This window comes from Podarcis raffonei, chromosome 4 (assembly GCF_027172205.1).
Source record: "Podarcis raffonei isolate rPodRaf1 chromosome 4, rPodRaf1.pri, whole genome shotgun sequence".
Taxonomy (NCBI): Eukaryota; Metazoa; Chordata; class Lepidosauria; order Squamata; family Lacertidae; genus Podarcis; species Podarcis raffonei.
This window is the reverse complement of record NC_070605.1, coordinates 10,639,824-10,664,600: the sequence shown is the minus strand read 5'-3', so window position 1 is coordinate 10,664,600 and position 24,777 is coordinate 10,639,824. Positions and strand designations below refer to the sequence as shown.

The window sequence follows — 24,777 nt, the reverse complement described above, 5'->3', positions numbered from 1 at the left end:
CTGGCCGGCCCAGAAAGGGAGACGAGCTGGTTTTCTGCCATTCAGGCCAGTGGTTTGGTTTGGACGAATAATAAGGCATATGCAATTCCAATTCCAGCTGCAAACAGGAAAAGAATCTGGCAACGCAAAACCCCGAGGGTGAGTCACTGCGACTTCCCTTATGTGTGTTTGGAGCCAAGGATGGATGAACCAAGATTACATAAGGGACCAGGCAAAGGGGGAAATCTTTAGGAAAGTATTTGCTGTGTATACACTTCTGCTTGCCAAGCGCAATCTGCGAAGCGAGAGAGGTGGATGACAGCTTCCCTCCCCCTTTGCCACCATTGCTGTGCAGTTTTGCAGCCTTTACAAATGTTGACTCTTGAAGGAAGGAGATGGTTTAATAATAATAATAATTAATAATTTAATATATATACCCCGCCCATCTGGCTGGGTTTCCCCAGCCACTCTGGGCGGCATCCAACAAAATATTAAAATACAGTAATGCATCAAACATTAAAAGCTTCCCTAAACAGGGCTGCCTTCAGATGTCTTCAAAAAGTCTGGTAGTTGTTGTTCTCTTTGACATCTGTTGGGAGGGTGTTCCACAGGGCAGGTGCCACTACCGAGAAGGCCCTCTGCCTGGTTCCCTGTAATTTGGCTTCTCGCAGTGAGGGAACCGCCAGAAGGCCCTCTGCGCTGGACCTCAGCTGGACCGGATTATAGAATCTGGGTCTCTCTGAGCCTTGAACTGTACCCCAGGACTGGCAACATAGAAGAAGAAGAAGAAGAAGAAGAAGAAGAAGAAGAAGAAGAAGAAGAAGAAGAAGAAGGGAGGAGGAGGAGGAGGAGTTTGGATTTGATATCCTGCTTTATCACTACCCTAAGGAGTCTCAAAGTGGCTAACATTCTCCTTTCCCTTCCTCCCCCAAAACAAACACTCTGTGAGGTGAGTGAGGCTGAGAGACTTCAGAGAAGTGTGACTGGCCCAAGGTCACCCAGCAGCTGCATGTGGAGGAACAGGGAAGCGAACCCGGTTCACCAGATTACGAATCTACCGCTCTTAACCACTACACCACACTGGCTCTCATAGGAAGGTGCTTTATATTGAGCCAGACCAGTGGGTCTACCCAGCTCAGCATTGTATACACTAACCGGCAGCTGGAGAGACAGAGACATGCTTGCCCTGTGCTGGATCCAAATCTGTGATTACAGTGGTACCTCGGGTTAAGAACTTAATTCGTTCTGGAGGTCCGTTTTTAACCTGAAACTGTTCTTAACCTGAGGTACCACTTTAGCTAATGGGGCCTCCTGCTGCCACCACACAATTTCTGTTCTCATCCTGAAGCAAAGTTCTTAACCCGAGGTACTATTTCTGGGTTAGCGGAGTCTGTAACCTGAAGCGTCTGTAACCTGAAGCGTCTGTAACCCGAGGTACCACTGTAATGGAGAAGTCAGATCTGTCGGGATATTAATGCTGTGAGCTCCTCCATCCTATGCTCAGGTTGTATATACAGTGGTACCTTGGTTCTCAAATGCCTTGGTACTCAAACAACTTGGAACCCAAACACTGCAAACCCGGAAGTAAGTGTTCCAGTTTGTCAACTTTTATCAGAAACCGAACATGCTCCATTTTGTGCATTCTTCTTCTTCATTATTATATAGTAACGAATTGTTATTAAAACCATGCATTTTGTGTAACAATACTTCTGTGTAAATATTAGGCATCCGTCAGGGCGAAGTTCAACATTTACCTTTGTCAACAATTGCTGAATCAATATTTGGGATGTGCTTAACATGTGCTGTGCCACAGCGGAGCCGGAAACTGTGGAATTTTTTCCCCTCCATCTCAGATTCATGTATTCGTCTATATAAGTCAGCCAACTGTGTTCATGTGGTGGGAAGGGTGGATTCCATTCAGGCACCTCAGAGATATTTCAGGATTACTAAGTGTGGGATGTAATCCAGTGGAGCAGTCAAATACAACATTCCTCATTTGCCTAGAGTGGACACAGACAGGGGCATGTTGATCCAGCCAGTTGAACTTCCTGTTACACCTGGTCTGGAGTATCCTCCCCCTGCATGTGACCAGGTATATAATATTAATAGTAGTAGTAGTAGTAATAGTAATAATAATAATAATAATTTATTATTTGTACCCCACCCATCTGGCTGGGTTTCCCCAGCCACTCTGGGCGGCTTCCAACAAAGATTAAAAATACATTAAAATGTCACACATTAAAAACTTCCCTGAACAGGGCTGCCTTCAGATGTCTTCTAAAAGTCAGGTAGTTGTTTATCTCCTTGACATCTGATGGGAGGGCGTTCCACAGGGCGGGCGCCACCACCGAGAAGGCCCTCTGCCTGGTTCCCTGTAACTTGGCTTCTCACACTGAGGGAACTGCCAGAAGGGCCTCGGCGCTGGACCTCAGTGTCCGGGCTGAACGATGGGGGTGGAGAAGCTCCTTCAGGTCTACTGGGCCGAGGCCGTTTAGGGCTTTAAAGGTCCCCGCCAACACTTTGAATTGTGCTCAGAAACGTAGGTGGGCATGACCTTGGGAGACCCCACAAAAGGTCCAGTCACTCAACCACCTTCCTCTTTTGATGCCTTTTATTCTCTGCCATCAGCACATGGGCCCATCCTTGCAAGGATGTAAGCCACACTGTATCTGTAACTACAAGCTAAAGCCTGCCTTCAGGGATCCACTGTGAACTGAATGTGAGTAAACTTCTAGTTACTTTTAAAAGAGGTTTTTTGTGTCTTTATTCTTTTTAGGTGGGATAAAAAGGGTCTTACCAGGAATATCTGAACAAAGCCAGATTGGATTGCTTAAGTAAAGAGATGCAAACGAAACTACCAACTAGCTCCCTGCTATATATTGGGGAGTGTCGCTCGGCTGCTGACTCACAAGCGTAAGTTAGGAAGGATACTATTAAATCAATACATCCTCTCCTAATATCTACAACATTCCTGTCAGGAATGAGTCAGCTCCAAGCAAAGGTTTGCAGCCAATGGCAGAAAGCAGCCAGGAACAGAGAGGCTTAGATGTTAGTCAGGCAGGGGAGAGCCGGCAGCTGCAGACTTCGGCTCTTCCTGACCTTGATGGGCAGGTTGATAAGGCAGTGGCTGAAGAATGTATAATCTGCTGTTGGAATGGAATACTCAGGATGAAATGGTGAAATCTGCTATGATTAAATGGGCACAAGATGTAGGACATAACATTATGATGACTGACTGGGAAAAGTTATGGACCACAGGTATGAAGTTTACGGCATGTAATGCCTTAAGAGAGAATATTATGAAAATGATATACAGGTGGTACATGACACCAGTCAAGCTTGCAAAAATCTATCATTTGCCCGATAATAAGTGTTGGAAATGTGAAGGTACATTCTTTCACCTTTGGTGGACGTGCCCAAGGATTAAGGCTTTCTGGGAGATGATATATAATGAAATGAAAAAGGTATTTAAGTATACTTTTCTGAAGAAACCAGAGGCCTTTCTCCTGGGCATTGTTGGCCAATTGGTGTCAAAGAAGGATAGAACTTTCTTTATGTATGCTACAACAGCAGCAAGAATACTTATTGCAAAGTATTGGAAGACACAAGACCTACCCACCCTGGAAGAATGGCAGATGAAGGTGATGGACTATATGGAATTGGCGGAGATGACTGGCAGAATCCGAGACCAGGGAGAAGAGTCGGTGGAAGAAGATTGGAAGAAATTTAAAGACTACTTACAGAAATATTGCAAAGTTAATGAATGTTAGAATGATGTTGGATTGAACTTAATTGGTTTTAGTTGAAATGTTATTAAGAATTAAGTAAGAATAGATTGACTATAGGTAAAGGTGTAAAATTTAAAGTTAAATTGTGTTAAGATGAATTATGGAATTAATTTCGAGAAAGAGGGAAAGGACTTGCTGAAACAACTAATTGAACTAGAATACAAAAAGGGAGGTGTGAGGAAGTCAAGGAAATAAGCAAATGAAAGATAAGGATATGAAAATAGGGGTTTTTTCTTTTTCTTTTTAAATGTTTTTGTTTGTAAAATGTTTTTCTAATTGATGGTTTCTTTTGTATTGTAATCTTTTTATTGTTTGTATTTCTTTTTCCTGTATTTGTTAAATTGGAATAAATATCACTTAAAAAAAAATATATAAGGCAGTGGCTGAGAGCAGGCTGGAACACAGCCAAAGCTCACAGGAAGCACAAAATGGCACGAACAAACTCAGAGACAGCTCCTCTGAACAAGAAGAGGTTGGAGCTGATTCACTAAGTCCTAAGAGTTGGAGCAATAGGACGGCTGTTAGACAGGAAGCAAAACGAGACGTAAGGGTCGTAAGTTCAATATCTTCTGCCAACGTTGGAAGGAGTCTTCAGAAGGGTCATCTTGAGTATGGTGCCGGAGGCTTTGTTAGAGCCGTCCGGAGCTATCTGTTTGTTTTTGCAATAAATCCTCCTTTTTAATTACCTACGCTTACTGTGTTATCAAGCTGGGAACCTGGACTCCTGACAATTGCCACACTAAGTAGCAGAGAAATATTATGCAGTAATGGGGGATTTTGGATGCAAATCCCCCCCTCTCTCTCCTTCCACATATGTAGACATGGGAAGGACCCAAAGCATCATCTGGTCCAACCCCCTGCAATCCAAATGAGTAGGTGCAAAAGGAGTCCTGCTAGCACAATGGGAGTTTCCACCTCTCCTTCCCCTTTGCACCCCCTAACAAATCGGCTTACTCCTGATGCTGGCAAAGGGCTGTAGCTCAGAGGCCGAGCATCTTTCTCGCAAGCAGAAGGTCTCAGTTCCAGTCCCAGGCATCTCCAGGTAAGGACTGGGGATGTTCCTTACCTGAAGCCCCAGAAAACTGCTGCCAGGACACGTAGACCAGACTTGACACCAACCTGACACCCTCCAGATGTTTTGGACAACAGTTCTCTATTGTGATGGTCTGGGACTTGGGCTCACACTTGGAACCAGAGGAGTCTCAGTCCGCACCGGATCCTTTGCCTCAGGCACCACCTGAACCAAGTCTGGGGCCTGATCCTGAAGAGTCCCAGTCTGCACAGGTTCCCCTGCAACAAACACCAGCTGGGGCCTTAGCCTGCCCTGGCTCCAGATGCGGGAATGACCTCGTTGCCTCCAGCTGGGCCATCACTTACAGCTGCTCCACTACCGGTTGGGTCAGGGGAGGCTGAGGCGGCCCCTGGGTCTAGTAACCCACCGACATCTCCCGAGCTGCAGAGACTAAGGTCTGAGAGAAGGAGAGACCTGAGTACTCGCAGGAGGAGTGCTCACCTTTGGGCGAAACAGGGAGGTCAGTCGCCGGGGGATCAGGACCGGCCGCTACCCTGACAAAGATAAAAGGCTAGCGGACCCTGCCCCAGGTTGCGGGAGCAACATTGCTGTATGCTAGATCCTGCCTGAGACCCTGTGCCTGTCCTTGCCTGGTTTCCTGCCTCGTGTCCTGCCTTGACCCTGTCGGACTGACTCCCAGCAGAACCTTTGGATTCTGGACTGGACCTGGACCACGGTTCTTGGGTTACCCCCGGGCCCAGCACATCTATGACTACCGCTTGGGATGAATGGAGGGTTGTTGTGCAAACATCTGAGAGGCCTAGCAGGTTGGCAGAGGCTGGCGAAGTTGTTGTTGTTGTTTAGTTGTTTAGTCGTGTCCGTCTTTTCGTGACCCATGGCGCAGAGCACGCCCCATGGACCAGAGCAGGCTCTCACGTCTTCCACTGCCTCCCACAGTTTGGTCAAACTCATGCTGGTAGCTTCGAGAACACTGTCCAACCATCTCGTCCTCTGTCATCCCCTTCTCCTTGTGCCCTCCATCTTTCCCAACATCAGGGTCTTTTCCAGGGAGTCTGATCTTCTCATGAGGTGGCCAAAGTATTGGAGCCTCAGCTTCAGGATCTGTCCTTCCAGTGTGCACTCAGGGCTGATTTCCTTCAGAATGGAGAGGTTTGATCTTCTTGCAGTCCATGGGACTCTCAAGAGTCTCCTCCAGCACCATAATTCAAAAGCATCAATTCTTTGGCTTTCAGCCTTCTTTATGGTCCAGCTCTCACTTCCATACGTCACTACTGGGAAAACCAGAGCTTTAACTATACGGACCTTTGTTGGCAAGGTGATGTCTCTGCTTTTTAGGTCTGACTAAAAAACATGTAAGAGGAAGGCGTCTTATGCTGAGTCAGACCTGCTTTGCCAGCCTCCGCTGACTCAGCATAAGTCGCCTTCCTCTTACATATTTTTTAACGCAATGAGTTGCAAACAGAATAGAAGCGCAGCTCCTCTTTTGTTTTCCGCCCCACCCTTCGAAACTAAATTCATAAAGATCTGGTTCAAACGGTGCTTTTCAGCCCCTGGGCTGGACTCCATCTGCATGGCAGACTTCAGAGTCTCTGTTCCCCCCCTGAGCCCGCAAGGAGCCTGAGCCAAAGGACAATAATTCTTGGAATAATAAAAGCTTGCAGCTGGAATGAAGAAGCTGACTCAGACAATAAAAACCCAGGAAGGGGTATAGAGAGCTCTCCGCAGCGGGTAGCTTCCTCTTCTGTCGCAACGCACTTTCCTAATTGCAAACACTTTGGGAAAACGCTGAAAGGAAGGGGGACAACAGCAGAAATGAAAATGACACCTTTTCTCATTTTGCGCCGCCATTCTTGATGGCTTTCGAAAATGCCTTCCCTAGTTTATTGTCGGTCCTTTTCTGTTACCTTTCGCCACTGTTTGTGAAGGCCTCTCTTTCTCCTCCTTTTTTTGGTCTTGTGCTTTTTTATAAAAAAAAATATTGTGATCCTGTGCATATTGAACAAATATTCTGTTAACGGCACCTAGCATGCACATCAAATGCTTCATGAATTTTCATCTACGACGAGAGGCAGGATTGAGATTTGGAGATATGCTTCAAGGTCCAGACTATGAGACACCCCAAAAATTAATACAGTGGTACCTCAGGTTAAGCACTTAATTCGTTCCGGAGGTCTGTACTTAACCTGAAACTGTTCATAACCTGAAGCACCACTTTAGCTAATGGGGCCTCCTGCTGCTGCTGCGCCGCCGGAGCACGATTTCTGTTCTCATCCTGAAGCAAGGTTTTTAACCTGAAGCACTATTTCTGTAACCTGAAGCGTATGTAACCTGAAGCGTATGTAACCTGAGGTACCACTGTAATTATAATTTGGAAGATAATTTGATCTTTTTTATTTTAGTTTTTTATTTTTTGGATTATGATTTGATATGTTAATTGGATGTTTTTTATTGGAAAGTTAATAAAAACGATTTAAGCAAAAAAATGAATTGTCATCTACAAGCAGGGCATCTGCAGCAAAAAGTTGCAGCGTGGAGTGTTTTGGTTCCAGTTCCCAGCCCCTCCATCCTGTCCCATTTACACCCTGAGCAACCAAATAAAAGTACACAACAGCCTTCTGTTTGCCCTCTGTTTGTTGTGGAATTTCAGTAGGGACAAGTGTAAGGTTTTACACTTAAGCAGGAAGAAACAGCTGCACAAATACAAGATGGGAGACCCCTGGCTTCACAGAAGTATGTGTGAAAAGGATTTGGGGTCTTAGCGGACCACAAGCTTAACATGAGGCAACAGTGTGACGCAGCAGCAAAAAAAGCAAATGCTATTCTAGGCTGCATCAACAGAAGTCTGGTGTCCAGATCAGGGGAAGTAATAGACCCACTCTATTCTGTCTTGGTCAGACCACACCTGGAATACTGTGTCCAATTCTGGGCACTACAATTTAAGAAGGAAATTGACAAGCTGGAACACGTGCAGAGGAGGGTGACCAAGATGATCAAAGAGGTCTGGAAGCCAAGCCTTGTGAGGAACAATTGAGGGAGCTGAGAGTATTTAGCCTGGAAAAGAGGAGGCTGAAAGTCATCTTCAAATATCTCAAGGGCTGTCACATGGAAGATGGACCTGAACCAATGGCTTCAAGTTACAAGAAAGGACGTTCCAACTAAACATCAGGAACAACTTGTGGGAGATTGCAGTTAAACTTAACTATGCATGAGTGCTAGTTAATGCATGAAGGGGTTAAGGCAATAGAGCTGGATTCCTAGACTCTTCTCTGATGAGAGAGGGAGTGAAACCTATTTCCTTTTCCTCACTCTCTCTGTTCCATGTATCCAACCAGCGAGGATGTGTCTAAGCTTTGCTCCTAGCTTAGAGCATGTGTTTGAAGCTAACTTTTTGTATTTTCTACCTAAGGGTATTATTCCTGTGCTCCTGTTGCTGCTGCTTGGATCAATGCATGAATCTGACCTGTGGAACATTTTGTAAGTAAAGCATTTCTAAACCTACTTAACAGTGTGTGGTCCCAGGTGAGAACTAGGAAGGTCCACCACTTTCTGTGGACGACAAGGGCCAAGAGCTACCATTCACTCTGTGCTTTCTTTACTCTATCTGTTTTTGTTTTTATTTAGATCAGTATATTTTATTGCATTATGAAGAAGCTTTAATAATATCTTATGGGGGGGAAACAGTATGTGGTCTGTTCATTGCAAGAGGGGTAGAAAGAGGGCAGTGCTGTATGCAACCAAACAGGATGAAAGGGTCTAACAACGTATATTGTTCAGTCCCATGATATGAATCCAGGTATCCAGCTCATTCTTTTGTTATTTACCCCCATACATGTGGGTCACAGGGACACTTTCCCTCGCACATCAAACTTTCTGATGGTAAGAGCTGTTCATTAAGCAACTCTACAATTCTTTCCCCCCCATTTTTTTATTCATTTTAGAACACAAATAAAAAGCACAGACAGAAAAGACAAACAATATAAACAAATTCTTGTCATATCCTTATTTTTCTAAACATTGTTAAGTTGGCTTCCCCAAGTCCCACATATCTGATTTTCATTTTACTTCATCTTTGTTGTTGTTGTTTAGTCGTTTAGTCGTGTCCGACTCTTCGTGACCCCATGGACCAGAGCACGCCAGGCACCTCTGTCCTCTACTACCTCCCGCAGTTTGGTCAGACTCATGTTTGTGGCTTCGAGAACACTATCCAACCATCTCATCCTCTGTCGCCCCCTTCTCCTTGTGCCCTCCATCTTTCCCAGCATCAGTGTCTTCTCCAGGAAGTCTTCTCTTCTCATGAGGTGGCCAAAGTACTGGAGCCTCAGCTTCACGATCTGTCCTTCCAGTGAGCACTCAGGGCTGATTTCCTTAAGAATGGATGCGTTTGATCTTCTTGCAGTCCATGGGACTCTCAAGAGTCTTCTCCAGCACCATAATTCAAAAGCATCAATTCTTCGGCGATCAGCCTTCTTTATGGTCCAGCTCTCACTTCCATACATCACTACTGGGAAAACCTTCATCTTTAGCAGCTTACATATATCATCATTTCTAACCATTTTTTTTAATGGTTAAAATAACTTCACATTTTATCACTTACAGATAATACTATTTTAAAATACCCTATCTTCTACTTCTAACCCTACAGCCTATATCCACTTCCAAAGCTATTCTAAGGTTTAAATATTAACATATTTTTTTCAAATATTCCTTAAACTTCTTCCAGTCTTCTTCCACCGTCTCTTCTCTCTGGTCTCAGAGTCTCCTGGTCAGTTCGGCATGTTCCATATAGTCTATCATCTTCATCTGCCATTCTTCAATAGTTGGTAAATCTTGTTTCTTCCAATTCTTCGCTAATAATATTATTGCAGCTGTTGTGGCATACAGAAAAAAAGTAACATCCTTTTTGGGGATTTCACCCCCCACTATACCAAGTAAAAAGGCTTCTGGTTTTTTAGTAAATGTGTTTTTCAACACTTTTTTCAATTCATTATAAATCCTTTCCCAGAAGTCTTTTACCTTGGGGCACATCCACCACATGTGGTAAAAGGTTCCTTCTTTTTCCCTACGTTTCCAGCATTTATTATCATGAGTATGATACATTTTTGCTAACTTCACTGGTGTTAAATACCATCTGTACATCATTTTTATCAATTTTTCTCTTAATACATTACAAGCTGTAAATTTGATTCCCCTTTCCCACAATTTCTCTCAATCCACCATCATGATATTGTGCCCCACATCCCTGGAAACTCTACAATTCTAACATTCGAACCCTGCACTTATTGGCACAAATACAGAACTAAAGGATCCATTTATTTGGCCTTCTATGAAGTCTGGTGAGAAATTGAAGCTTTCCCTCTGTTTCCCAACGTCCTCCCCCCAAAAACTCTCCCTGCTCACTGACTGGTTTCTCTTCTTTGCACCCGCCTCCAAATTTGCTCATAACTAAAATTCAGGACTCTGTAAATGGCAGTGGGGTCAGGAGTTCCTGACGCCACTTTGCTGCTGAAGGACAGCTTCATTTTGTCTCTGGGAGACTGACATGATCCTGGGGTCTTCTGGGCTCAGAGCCACTGGAGGCATCCCACCCCATGGCTCCTTCACACTGGTCCATTGTCTCAGAGCTTGGCCAAGGCCTGGTCACCATGGCGACCATTTATCTGCCTTTTTTCCTTCCAGCAGCCGAGGGTCCAGGCCAAGAGAAATCTCTGCCCTCGGGAAGAACGGTCAAGTCTGCGTGGGGAATTAAACCACGGACCAGGATTTTCTCATCACCATAATTACCCTCTGCCCTGTTCCATAGCTCCTTTCTGAACCCCTGAAATGTAGCCTCTTTGCCCCCACACTTGGGGCCATAGCTGTCAACTTACAGATTTGAAAATAAGGGACCAGCAGCCTCAAAAATAAGGGATCAGCAGCCAAAATAAGGGATTTTCCAAGCACAGGTATGTTCAACTTCTGAGCCCCTCTGAGCCAAAGGCAGAAAGCCCAGCCAGTAGCCAAACGAAGCCTCAAGCGGTGGTTCCCACAGCGCAGCAACCCGGCAAAGGGGATGCAGCAAGGAAAACCACCGTCACCTCTCCGCTGGGAAGCGCTGAGCAAAGGCGAGTCCCCAGGCAACATGGCCGATTTGATTGGCACAAGGCATGCAAGCTCCACCCCCCAGCCGTTCTTAGACTCCTTATTGGGTGAGCAACGCAGCCAAGCAACACATTGGAGCCTCCCTCCTCCCTGGCCAGCAGGGAGGGAGGGAGAGGAGCTGCTTCCTTTGAAACCCGGGAAATTTAAGGGACATCATCAATCCGGGACAGCAGCAGGACACAGCGCTGGAATAAGGGACTTTCCCGCCAAATAAGGGACGGTTGACAGCTATGCTTGGGGCACACACCTCTTTGCAGCAATTAGACCTGGGGTAGGGGAGATCCTTTTTAAAATGGAAAAGGCATAAAAATACCCCTATTTCCAGGGACAGTCCTGGATTTACAGAAGCCATCCTGGTTTCTGATTTGATCCCGGAATATCCCACTTTTCCTTAGGACATTCCTCTTTTCATCAGAGAAATGTTGGAGGGTATGGAGTTATGTGACTCTGGAGCCAAGGAAGTATACAGCCTTTACAAGATACCTGAAGTTAGCCCTGAAAAGGGAACTCTTTTAGTGTTTCATGCTTTATTAAGTTTTTATATATGTTGGAAGCCACTCAGAGTGGCTGCGGCAACCCAGTCAGATGGATGGGATATAATAATAATAATAATAATAATAATAATAAAATAATAATAATAATAATAATAATAATAATAATTGGAATTTGAACTTGAATTTCAATACAATATTTTATTGTTTTTTCCATATTACATCACAATATAAATAAACGAAAGTCATCACCACATCTTCCCCATCCCCCCATATAGCCATCAATCAAACCTAATATTCTTCTGTCCCTCCCCCCCCGCTTCCCTCCACCCCCACTCGATTTCCTCTACATTCTGAGATTACATTTATCTTTGCATTTTACAATCTTCTCAAATCTTCTATATATTCTTATTATCTTTCCTTACTAATTTACCTTCCCACAGATACTTTACATTTTAATCTAGGCATATTAGCATATCTTTTTTTGAGCAATATTTTACCATATATTCATCAAAACATTCCCACTCCTTTTTTAATTTTTTATTTGATTGGTTTCTTATAATAGCTGTTAGTTTTGCCAGAGTTAAGTATTCATTTAGTCTGCAAATCCATTCCTCCCATTTATTATTACTATTATTACAGTCATACCTTGGAAGTCGAATGGAATCCATTCCGGAAATCTGTTTGCCTTCCAAATTGTTCAGAAACCAAAGCACGGTTCCCCATCGGATTTCGGCTTCCAAAAATAGTTACTTCCAAACAGTTACTTCCTGGTTTGTGGAATTCGGGAGCCAAAATGTTTGAGAACATTAGGTCCAGTCATGGCCGACTCTGGGGTTGCAGCGCTCATCTCACTTTATTGGCCGAGGGAGCCGGCGTACAGCTTCCGGGTCATGTTGCCAGCATGACTAAGCCGCTTCTGGCAAACCAGAGCAGTGCATGGAAATGCCGTTTACCTTCCCGCGGGAGCTGTACCTATTTATCTACTTGCACTTTGACATGCTTTTGAACTGCTAGGTTGGCAGGAGCAGGGACCGAGCAATGGGAGCTCACCCCGTCACGGGGATTCGAACCGCCGACCTTCTGATTGGCAAGTCCTAGACTCTGTGATTTAACCCACAGCACCACCTGCATCCCATGGAATAGGACATCCCTATTTCCATCGGTGAGAGATTTTACTTTCTTGGGCTCCATGATCACTGCAGATGGTGACAGCAGCCACGAAATTAAAAGACGCCTGCTTCTTGGGAGAAGGGCAGTGACAGGCCTAGATAGCATCTTGAGAAGTAGAGACGTCACCTTGACAACAAAGGTCCGTATAGTTAAAGCCATGGTTTTCCCAGTAGTGATGTATGGAAGTGAGAGCTGGACCATAAAGAGGGCTGATTGCCGAAGAATTGATGCTTTTGAATTATGGTGCTGGAGGAGACTCTTGAGAGTCCCATGGACTGCAAGAAGATCAAACGCATCCATTCTTAAGGAAATCAGCCCTGAGTGCTCACTGGAAGGACAGATCGTGAAGCTGAGGCTCCAGTACTTTGGCCACCTCATGAGAAGAGAAGACTCCCTGGAGAAGACACTGATGCTGGGAAAGATGGAGGGCACAAGGAGAAGGGGGCGACAGAGGACGAGATGGTTGGATAGTGTTTTCGAGGTTACCAGCATGAGTTTGACCAAACTGCGGGAGGTAGTGGAGGACAGAGGTGCCTGGCGTTCTCTGGTCCATGGGGTCACGAAGAGTCGGACACGACTAAACGACTAAACAACAACAATTTCCATCGGAGAAATGTTGGAGGGCATGCCATTGGCAGTCAGGATAACAATACTGGGCAAGGAGGTGAGAATGTTGATAGGCAAAAGGCAAAAGGCCTACTTGTTCCTTATAAGTCTTTTTTATGTTTTTACTTAAAAGTGTGCAGCCGAGTAGGGATTGCACACAATTTTTTGACGCCCCTGTGATGGTGCTTAGATCTGTTACTAAACAGACAAGCTTCTTGATGCCTCCTAAGTTTGTGGCTTGCCCCTTGCCCCTCAAGATCTGGGCAAAGTTAACCTTAACCCATTCAGTCACTCATTAACACAAACTCCTTTGCTTACGCTGGGTGTGGACTGGGTCGGGTGCTACAAACTGTATTCATCTGACCTGTCACGGAGCTCTTGGCTCATCTGAGCCAAATCAAAGTAGAGCCTTTGCAGCATTGGGAAATGTTGATTGTCAAAAGGATTGCCCTTCCTTGACCTGCTAGCGACTTATTAACTAAGCAGTTTAATGAGCCGGTTATCTAGCAAAATAGCGCTGAGTCAGAGGCCCGTTACCTCTGGGGTACAACCTCACTTGCCATCTTCTGCAGCAGCCTCGTGCAACCTGGTGCTTGTGCCAGCAGTGGCTGGTGGAGTTGGCATCATAGTGTTGGAATTGTTATAAGAATTTAATAATAATAATAATAATATAATGATAATTTATTATTTATACCCCGCCCATCCGGCTGGGTTTCCCCAGCCACTCTGGGCGGCTCCCAATCAAATATTAAAAACAGTACAGCGTTAAATATTAAAAACTTCCCTAAATAGGGCTGCCTTCAGATGTCTTTTAAAGATAGGATAACTGCTTATTTCCTTCACATCTGAAGGGAGGGTGTTCCACAGGGTGGGCGCCACCACCGAGAAGGCCCTCTGTCTGGTTCCCTGTAACCTCATTTCTCGCAGTGAGGGAACCGCCAGAAGGCCCTCGGCGCTGGATCTCAGTGTCCGGCTGAACGATGGGGGTGGAGACACTCCTTCACGTGTACAGGTCTTATATATATATAATCAATGCTCATAAATGTACCAAGCAAACACGTACATAAATATATAAACCACATGTCTGAAGCAGCACAGGAAAACAGCCATGAAGCCATTTTGGCTCCCAAACTGACCAAATGTTTTCCCTGCAAAGTCAAAGGAAAATGGAAAAGCCTCCCCATTGTCTTTTCCTTCACAAATCCTGTCTTAAGGGCACATTTAAGATATGAATAGGGGGTGAGCCTGTGACCTGGCTCAGGAACCAAGTATTTATCATTACGAAAGACTGGCCAGGCTCCCCAGGCAGTCCAATCAAGTACGCATTAACAGGTAACCTGCCAGACGGGAGGTAAACAATGCACTCAGATTTCTCTTGTAGACCGCCCATTCTGTGATGTAGGTATGATGTATGGAGGGGTGGTCTTGATCTACAGGGTGGCAATTTCAGAAGTCTATATAAGGCCTTGCGCGCCATTTTTCTGGTTTCCTCCTCCTCTCCTGTGGGTGAGGGGAGCACCCTGTTGCAACAGATCAATAAAGATCAGGCTTACTAGCTGCTTTGCTTCTCAATATTCTCTGGTTGGCCTCTGTTATTTTCTCCTACCAATAGGGAACCTACATATGGACTCTATATGGGCTCTTGGATACCCCATAAGGGAAAAAGGGCAGATTTTTGTTTACAACAGAAGGGCCCCCCAGGGGTCATCTAGTCCAACCCCCTGCAATGCAGGAATCTCAGCTGAAGTGCCCATAAGAGATGGTCATCCAGCTTCTGCTTGAAAACCTCCAAGGAAGGAGAGTCTACCACTTCCTGAGGGAGTCATTTTCACTGTCAAGCAGCTCTTTCTGTCAGGAAGCCCTTAGTCGGAAAATCCTTTCCTGTAACTTGAATCCATTTGTTTGGGTCTTACGCTCCGGGGCAGGAAAAAACAAGCTTCCATGTGGCAGCCCTTGAGATGACTATCATACTGTAAGGTAAAGGTAAAGATATAAGGTAAAGGTCCCCTGGACGGTTAAATCCAGTCAAAGGCAACTCTGGGGTTGCGGTGCTCATCCCGCTTTCAGGTCGAGGGAGCTGGCGTTTGTCCACAGACAGCTTTCTGGGTTGTGTGGCCAGCAGGACTAAACCGCTTCTGGTGCAACAGGACACCGTGACAGAAACCAGAGCACACGGAAACGCCATTTACCTTCCCGCCAGAGCAGTACCTATTTATCTACTTGCACTGGTGTGCTTTCGAACTGCTAGGTTGGCAGGAGCTGGCACAGAGCAACGGGAGCTCACCCCGTTGAGGGGATTCGAACCGCTGATCGGCAAGTCTATCATACTGTACCTCCTCTCAGTCCCCTCTTTTCCAGGCTAAACATACCCAACTCCCACAACTGCTTCTCCTAAGACTATGTGTCACTTTTTAAAAAACCTAAATTGCCATTAAGCTCTATCTCAACCCTATGGTCCTTATGGATCAGTTGTCCCTGCCTCCTCATAGCCGTCTATGTCTCCTCCTCTCCAAGGTTTTCCCCACGCAATCAGACAGAGACTGCGCCCAGGGCCATCTTAAGCATATGTGATGCCAGGGTGCCAGCGCCCCCCCCCCCAGTTGCCCAGAGTTGTCAACCTTTTTTTAGGGTGGGGCCTGGCCAGCTGCCTCAACATCAACAGAGGAGCCCAAGGCGGCGGCAGCAAAGTTAACCTTAGGGTGCAGGAGGGCGAAGCTGGCCGGCTGCCTCAGCGCCTCGCTCCAGTGGGCTCTGCTCCGCTCGACAGTGGCTGTCGGCTCTTCCCAATCCACGGACTCCAAATCTCGGCCCCCGACTCTCGGCCTGGTGCCCCTAGCGCCTATGGGTAAGACGGCCCTGACTGTGCCTGCATGAAACCAACCTCTCCTCTGCCCTCTTCACACCTCTCCTGGTTCTGGGAGACTGGCGGGGGGGGGGGGGAGCGAAGCTTGTCGCAGCAGGAATGAGAGGCACTTGTGCCTCTTTACTTCCCTTCATCTCTGCCTCTTGGTCTCCCTCACCTTCAGCTTCAGCTTCTGATTCTGGACTTCTCTCTGCCACAGACTCTCCCCACTCACTGAGCCCTGTTGCCTCTCCATCTTCTGACACCTCCTTCTCCCTCTGACCCCTCATCGTCCTCACACCACCACTCCTTGGGCTCTGAACCTTCTTCCCTTGGAGATCCCCCAATATGCTGGGCCCGGGGGTAGCCTGTGAAACGCGGTCCAGGACCAGTCCAGAATCCGAAGGTTCCGCTGGGAGTCAGTCCGAAAGGGTTAATAATAATAATAATAATAATAATAATAATAATAATAATAATTTATTGTTTGTACCCCGCCCATCTGGCTGGGTTTCCCCAGCCACTCTGGGCGGCTTCCACAGAGACCAAAAATACACTAAAATGTCACACATTAAAAACTTCCCTGAACAGGGCTGCCTTAAGATGTCTTCTGAATGTCAGGTAGTTGTTTATCGCTTTGACATCTGATGGGAGGGTGTTCCACAGGGCGGGTGCCACCACTGAGAAGGCCCTCTGCCTGGTTCCCTGTAGCTTTGCTTCTCTCAATGAGGGAACTGCCAGAAGGCCCTCGGTGCTGGACTTCAGTGTCCGGGCTGAACGATGGGGGTGGAGACGCTCCTTCAGGTATAGGCAGGGCACGAGGCAGGACACGAGGCAAGGACAGGTACAGGATCTCAGGCAGGGTCTGGCATACAGCAATGTTGCTCCCGCAACCTGGGGCAGGGTCTGACAGCCTTTTATCTTTGTCGGGGTAGCGGCCGGTCCTGATCCCCCGGCGACTCACCTCCCCGTTTCGCCTGAAGGCGAGCACTCCTCCTGCGAGTACTCAGGTCTCTCCTTCTCTCAGACCTCAGTCTCTGCAGCTTGGGAGACGTCGGTGGGTTACTAGACCCAGGGGCCGCCTCAGCCTCCCCTGACCCAACCGGTAGTGGAGCAGCTGTAAGTGATGGCCCAGCTGAAGGCAACGAGGTCATCCCCGCATCTGGAGCCAGGGCAGGCTCAGGCCCCTGACTCGGCCCAGCTGGTGCTTGATGCAGGGGAACCTGTGCAGACTGGGACTCTTCAGGATCAGGCCCCAGACTTGGTTCAGGTGATGCCTGAGGCAAAGGATCCGGTGCAGACTGAGACTCCTCTGGTTCCAAGTCTGAGCCCGAGTCCCAGGCCATCACACCCAGCTAGTTCCACCCACCCTTCCTCTGCAGCAAACCATGACATCCAATCACACATATCTGAAGTGGCGTAGTCTCACATACCACCAACTGCATCTGAAGTGGTACAGTCCCATGCGCTGCACTACCCCGGCCTGTGAGCACTCTGATTGGAGAATAGCTTTTACCAACGGCATCATGGGCTTTGAAGAAGCACAAACAAAGTGGAAGGCACATTTGGCAAATCCTCACCATGATGAACTCCCGTCCGGAAACCAGTGTCCCCACTGTGGAAGGACGTGTAGGTCCAGAATTGGCCTCCACAGTCACTCGCGGACACACCATTAAGACCACATTCATGGAAGACAATCTTACTTGGCTACGAGGGATCGCCAGAGAAGAAAGAAGATTACCTCAGACCACCTCATTATGCTGCAAACATCAGTCCCTGTCTGCTTCAGGGCCTACCTGGGCTTGGAGCATGGTCCATGCTGTTTATTTACAATTATCTGCACACTTTTAGACTATACCACTAATAAATATTCCACAATTTGGGCATGTAGAGCATTCCTTGTATAATGATGATGATGATAATTAATTTATTATTTCTACTCCGCCCATCTGGCTGGGTTTCCCCAGCCACTCTGGGCGGCTTCCAACAAAAGATTAAAAATACATTAAAACATCAGTCATTAAAAACTTCCCTAAACAGAGCTGCCTTTGACATCTGACGGGAGGGCATTCCACAGGGTGGGTGCCACCACCGAGAAGGCCCTGGTTCCCGGCAACCTCTCAGGGAGAGAACCGGCAGAAGGCCCTTGGCGCTGGACCTTAGTGTCCGGGTTGAACGATGGGTATGGAGACGCTCCTTCAGGTATATTTTTGTGCCTGATGTGTGTGTGTTTGTGTGTGCTCACGCATTCCCTAAGGACCTTCATCTGCTCCTCATTATCTTCCCTTGATAACCTTTGAAATTTCGCAGTCATCTTAAGAGCTGTTTACAAGCAGACACCGAGGATTCTGAATTATCTTCCTGGCCAATCTTCAACTCAGCCGGGCTATTTCTCTGCCAGCCCAGGCTTCTCACGACAGGGCAACGGAGTTCAAAGCACAAACTGTCCCTTTCCAAAGGTAATCTACACAAAGGGCAGGTCAAACGGTAAATAAATAAAGAAATGCTCCTGGAACTTTCCCTGCCGGGGAGAAATTATATAATTGAACTCTTCCCCTCACTACCTATGCAATTCAACCTGGTTGTTGGGCAATCCTTGCGGTCTTGTCAGTCATCCAGCACATTCCCCCACTCTCCTGAGACTTGCTAGCCAGCATCCCCAAAAAGAATATTGCAGAGTTGGAAAAGGTTCAGGAAAGGGCAGATCAAATGATTAAAGGCTGGAGCAAATCTCCTGTGAGAAAAGCATTTTGGTTTTAGCCCCCAAATGGAAAACGAGCAAGGTTCCCAACTAAAGAAGAATGGCAACTTAAGCTGATAGAATATGAGCAGCTTGCAGACTTATAGAATAAGAGAACAAGAAGAACATACATTTGAAGGAGACTGGAAAATGTTTATCGAATATACGGGGGAAATTATGTACACTTGAAAACGTGGGCAGCCTTAAGATAAATTCAACAGTGTAAATCAGTTTTGATAGATGTAATAATGGAATACTGAATGGTTTAGTTTATGTAAAATATGCAAAATGAACCATGGAAAGAGAAGACAGGAAGCCATTGATATTTTAAGGTTGTTTAAATGAGTATTCCAAATTGCAAAACAGCAAATTTAATACAAATTATATATATCTACAGTATGAACCCAAGGTCACCCTATGAAGGCAAGGGAGACAAGGTTGATAGGAAGAGGTCTGCTTAGAGGTAGGATCTCATCATGTAAAAAAAACAACCTGTGTCTGGCACAGGCTGTGTAGCTCACATGGGAACAGGAGATCCCTGCCTCTGTTTCTTGCCCTTTTTAGTACCCCAGGTACCCCTTGCCAACCCCAGTCATTAAGGTGCCACCCATGGCCAGCCGTCACTTGGCTTGTTTACATTGGATCTGGCTAGAAGGGGTGACCAGGGCCAGATTTAGTTTTGATGAGGCCCTAAGCTACTGAAGGTCATGGGGCCCTTTATATGTCCAGCTGTCCTTTGTCAACAACAAATTGTCACTGTCTTTTGTGTTGAATATATGCCAAATGCAATTTATGGACCTAATAGGTATCTCAAGCCATTTGCACATGTTGCCATGCAACCCATCCATGCAGAATGTAGGCACCCTATATATAGAAAGGAGCGAACCAGTGATATTTGAGGGAGCAGGCTAGCAGGCGGGGCCCATCATAGGAGCCTACACAACACAAAACACTGTTGCTGTATGTAGGTTTTATTTTATTTGTTTTTTATCTTATACAGTGGTACCTCTGGATACGAACGGGATCCGTTCCGGATCCCTGTTCACATCCTGAAGTGAACGCAACCCGTGTCTGCGCATCTGCGTGGCTTGCGATTCACCACTTCCGCACATGCGCGTGACGTCATTTTGACCACCTGCGCATGTGCGAGCGGTGAAACCCGGAAGTAACATGTTCCGTTACTTCCAGGTCGCCGTGGAGCACAACCCGAAAGCGCTCAACCTGAAGCATATTTAACCCGGAGTATGACTGTATTTTTGGGACGTGGGTGGCGCTGTGGGTTAAACCACAGAGCCTAGGACTTGCTGATCAGAAGGTCGGCGGTTCGAATCCCCGCAGCGTGGTGAGCTCCCGTTGCTCGGTCCCTGCTCCTGCCAACCTAGCAGTTCGAAAGCACGTCAAAGTGCAAGTAGATAAATAGGTACTGCTCCGGCGGGAAGGTAAATGGTGTTTCTGTGCGCTGCTCTGATTCGCCAGAAGCGGCTTAGTCATGGTAGCCACATGACCCAGAAGCTGTACGCCGGCTCCCTTGGCCAATAAAGTGAGATGAGCGCCGCAACCCCAGAGTCGGTCACGACTGGACCTAATGGTCAGGGCTCCTTTACCTTTATGACTGTATTTTAGAAATGTACATCCAGTTTTCCCCCTTTTAATTTTTTTGGGGGCCCCCAAGAGAGTGGGGCCCTAAGCTATAGCTTGTTTAGTTTGCATGTAAATCCGGCACTGGAGGTGACACAAGTGCTCTGTGTGATGTTTCCGAAGGCTCCGCCGCCTCCGCTGCGGACTGTTATCATTCCTGGCGCATAGTCTGCGCCTGAACTCTGCTCCCGTCACTTCCTGACTCCCATGTCAAGCAGCGGCTGGATAAAGAAGAAATTGTGCCGAGAGAGGCCCGGGCGGCTTTCTGTCCCCGGAAAATCCTACCCCGCCGAACTCCCCCCTCCCTCCGATTGTGTTTTCCCAGCTGTGACCTTTTCCATGGTCAAAGCAGCCCGCTTTCTCTCCCTATTTCGCCCCACCTCCCTGGAAACAGGATAAATCAGGAGGTGTGATGGGGAGAGCTATTTCGAGGCAAAAGGGAAATCAAATCAAAGGGGGGGGGGTTCCCTGGGTAAGGCTCTGGGGGCAAGCCTAGCTCCTCAGCCGAAGGGCATCGTGGGTTCAGTTCCCTGTGTAATAAACGAAAACCTGTCCTTATTCCCTTATGGGGAACACAAGAGCCCTTATAGAGTCCTTTGTAGGTTCTCCATCGGTCGGAGAAAAGAACAGAGGCCAACCAGAGAATATGGAGAAGCAAAGCAGCTAGTAAGCCTAATCCTTACTGAGCTGTTGCAACAGGGTGCTCCCCTCATACACAGGAAAGGAGGAGGACCCAGAACAAAGGTGTGTCTGCCCTTATATAGACATTTTAAATTGCCCGCCCTGGAGTCCAAGACCACCCCCCCAGATACATCATACCTACATCACAGAAAGGGCGGTCTACAACAGAAATCTGAGTGCATTGTTTATCTCCTGTGTGGTAAGTTACCTGTTAATGGTTACTTGATTGGATACCCCGGGGAGCCTGGCCAGTCTTTTGTAATGATAAATACTTAGTTCCCGAGCCAGGTCACAGGCTCACCCTATTCATACACAGACATACCCTTCAGACAGGATTTGTGAAGGAAAAGACAATGGGGAGGCTTTTCAATTTCCTTCGACCTTGCAGAGGTTTGGTCAGTTTGGGAGTCAAAATAGTATCCCTGAAGGAGCATCTCCACCCCCATCGTTCAGCCCAGACACTGAGGTCCAGCTCTGAGGGACTTCTGGCGGTTCCCTCCCTGTGAGAAGCAAGGTTACAGGGAACCAGGCTGAGGGCCTTCTCGGTAGTGGCACCCGCCCTGTGCAACACCCTCTCATCAGATGTCAAGGAGATAAACAATGATCTGACTTTTAGAAGATATCTGAAGGCAGTCCTGTTTAGGGAAGTTTTTAATGTTTGATTCTATTTTTAATATTCTGTTGGGAGCTGCCCAGAGTGACTAAGGAAACCCATCCAGATGGGCGGGGTATAAATAATAAACTATTATTATTATTATTATTATTATTATTATTATTATTATTATTAGCCAAAAGATTCTCTCTCTCTTTCTGTAAGGCATCTAGTTTTTATTAATGACCCTCTTCCTCCCCTCACACTTCATACAGATCATACATCATGTTGTTTTTTCCTGTGGATGAAAGAACAGTTGGGGAGGGTGATTATGAGCTGAAAACAGAACCAGAGGAGGGTGACAAGGATCAAGCAGTTTCTCTTTCTGTGCCCCATTCAAACTCACAGCTTCTGGGCATTTCCAGACATTCATTATTCCCCCTGAATGGAATTCAGCTACATGGCAATAAATTCAGGTTGAGAAACTATAGTTGATTGGGGGATCTTGCACAGCAAACCCACTTTCATCTATCGATCTACCCATCTATCGATCTACCCATCTATCTACCCATATCTACCTATCTTAGGGTTGTCATACGTCTGGAATTTCCTGGACATAGACAGAATAGACAGAATATGGCAGTCGGAAACAGTGTCCCGGCGGAAACCTATGAAATGTCTGAGAAATTCCAGACGTATGACAACCCATGTCCAGATTTTTTGCCAAAAAAAGCTCAACAACTGTTGTTTCTGGATTTTCACTCTCTGAAATATGGCAACGCTATACCTATCTGTATCTTTCTCAGTAAGGAAAGTGATGAGAAAATACACTGGAAATTGTGAGATAACACACCCTTTGACACAATATTGTCTAACCTCCCTGGAAACAAATCAGAACAAATGCTCATTAAATAGCCGGCACCGGGTAATCTCCCTACAAACAAATAAGCTCAATAAACAGATTGTCCAGAAACAGCCTCAGTCTCAGATGGCTGTGTTTTGTTCTGTTTTAGAACATGCACACCAGGAAAGAGATAAGTATGCACAGGGTGTAGTTTGGACCTGATGTGATGGAGGACCTGGAAACTGTGGCTTGAGGGAAGGGCAGGGGACCAAGGACAGCAGAGAAAGCTCTGCTGTTATCAGACACAGGGGTCTTGCAGAGGTGACATTTGTTGGCACAGATAGCGCTGTTGCAATGACTGAACACGCAGCAAGAAAGAGGCTATTGACTTACTTACATTGGCCTACGCTGATAAAATCACAGGGAAGAGGATGAAATGTAGTCAAACTGTTCGGGACCAAACTGTTCGTGAGAGAGGCAGGCAAAATAGTCAAGCATTTTCACTTACTAAATAGTGCTCACTAGGGTTCAGTGGGTGTTATTATTTACCATCACAAAAGAATGGCCAGGCTACCCAGGTAAACCCATTAACAGCCAGGTAAACCCATCAACGGGACGCGGGTGGTGCTGTGGGTTAAACCACAGAGCCTAGGACTTGCCGACCAGAAGGTCGATGGTTCGAATCCCTGCAACAGGGTGAGCTCCCGTTGCTCGGTCCCTGCTCTTGCCAACCTAGCAGTTCAAAAGCATGTCAAAGTGCAAGTAGATTAATAGGTACCGCTCCGGCGGGAAGGTAAACAGCGTTTCCATGCGCTGCTCTGGCTCGCCAGAAGCGGCTTAGTCATGCTGGCCACATGACCTGGAAGCTGTACGCCGGCTCCCTTGGCCAATAAAGCGAGATGAGCGCCGCAACCCCAGAGTCGTCCAGAACTAGACCTAATGGTCAGGGGTCCCTTTACCTTTACCTTTAAACCCATCAACAGGTTTCCTGCCAGTCAGAATTTCTGCTATAGACTGCCTCCTCTGCTGTAGGCCGTCCTCCTTCTGTGATGCATGTATGATATTTCAAGGGGTTGGTCTTGGGCTACAGGGAAGGCAATTTCAAAAGTCTATATAAGAGCTTGTGCACCAATGTTCTGGGTTCCTCCTCCCTCCTGCGTGTGGCGAGTGGGGACCCTGTTGCAACAGTTAATAAAGATCAGGCTTACTAGCCGCTTTGGGGTTGCAGTGCTCATCTCGCTTTCAGGCCGAGGGAGCCAGCGTTTGTCCACAGACAGCTTTCTGGGCCATGTGGCCAGCAGGACTAAACCACATTCCAGCGCAATGGGACACCGTGATGGAAACCAGAATGCATGGAAACGCCGTTTACCTTCCCGCCGCAGTGGTACCTATTTATCTACTTGCGCTCTGACGTGCTTTCGAACTGCTAGGTTGGCAGGTGCTAGGACAGAGCAATAGGAGCTCACTCCGTCGCGGGGATTCGAACCGTCGACCTTCCGTTCAGCAGGCCCAAGAGGCTGAGTGGTTTAGACCACAGGAGTCTCTCCCAACCTTCTGCAGGCAAAGAGGATGCTCTTCCGCTGAGTTATGGGGCTTCCCGTCTTCCTCCTCCTCTTCCTCACCCTCCTGGTGCTAGCTGCAATTTCTAGCGAAAATTGCTCCACATGCTTTAAATTAGACCGAAAATCATAGGAGGAGGTAACTGAGCGACTACCTGATTAGAAGGATAAAGCTAACCCAAATGGAGGACTCATTCCTACGACTCTGTTATTATATACGTGTGGCTTTTTCAGGGACATTGGGTTATTTTGAGTTTGGACAAGCTGCTTTCCTCTCTTCTTGGAAATCTCGTCCCTGAATAAATGGCCGAAGAAGAAGAAGAAGAGGTTGGATTTGATATCCCGCCTTTCACTCCCCTTCAGGAGTCTCAAAGCGGCTAACATTCTCCTTTCCCTCCCCCCCCCACAACAAACACTCTGTGAGGTGAGTGGGGCTGAGAGACTTCAGAGAAGTGTGACTGGCCCAAGGTCACCCAGCAGCTGCATGTGGAGGAGCGGAGACGCGAACCCGGTTTCCCAGATTACGAGTCTGCCGCTCTTAACCACTACACCACACTGGCATCTCCTGACGTGCTTCTTCCCATGCTCCCTTCTGAACCAACTCACTTTATCAGGTATTAGTATTAACAATAGTTAGATTTGCTAGTTGCTTGATAGTTAAAGCCATGGTTTTCCC

The 24,777-nt window shown here is 46.8% G+C and overlaps 1 protein-coding gene across 1 annotated transcript in view; it reads left to right on the top strand.

Moving 5' to 3' along the window:
* Positions 1-1,521: 1,521 nt before the first annotated feature.
* LRRC32 (leucine rich repeat containing 32) overlaps positions 1,522-24,777 on the top strand; it is a 159,450-nt gene continuing 136,194 nt past the window's right edge. The window contains exon 1 of the mRNA XM_053385439.1: positions 1,522-1,563. The gene's annotated coding sequence lies outside the window, so the exon portion shown is untranslated. The remainder of the gene's footprint in view (positions 1,564-24,777) is intronic.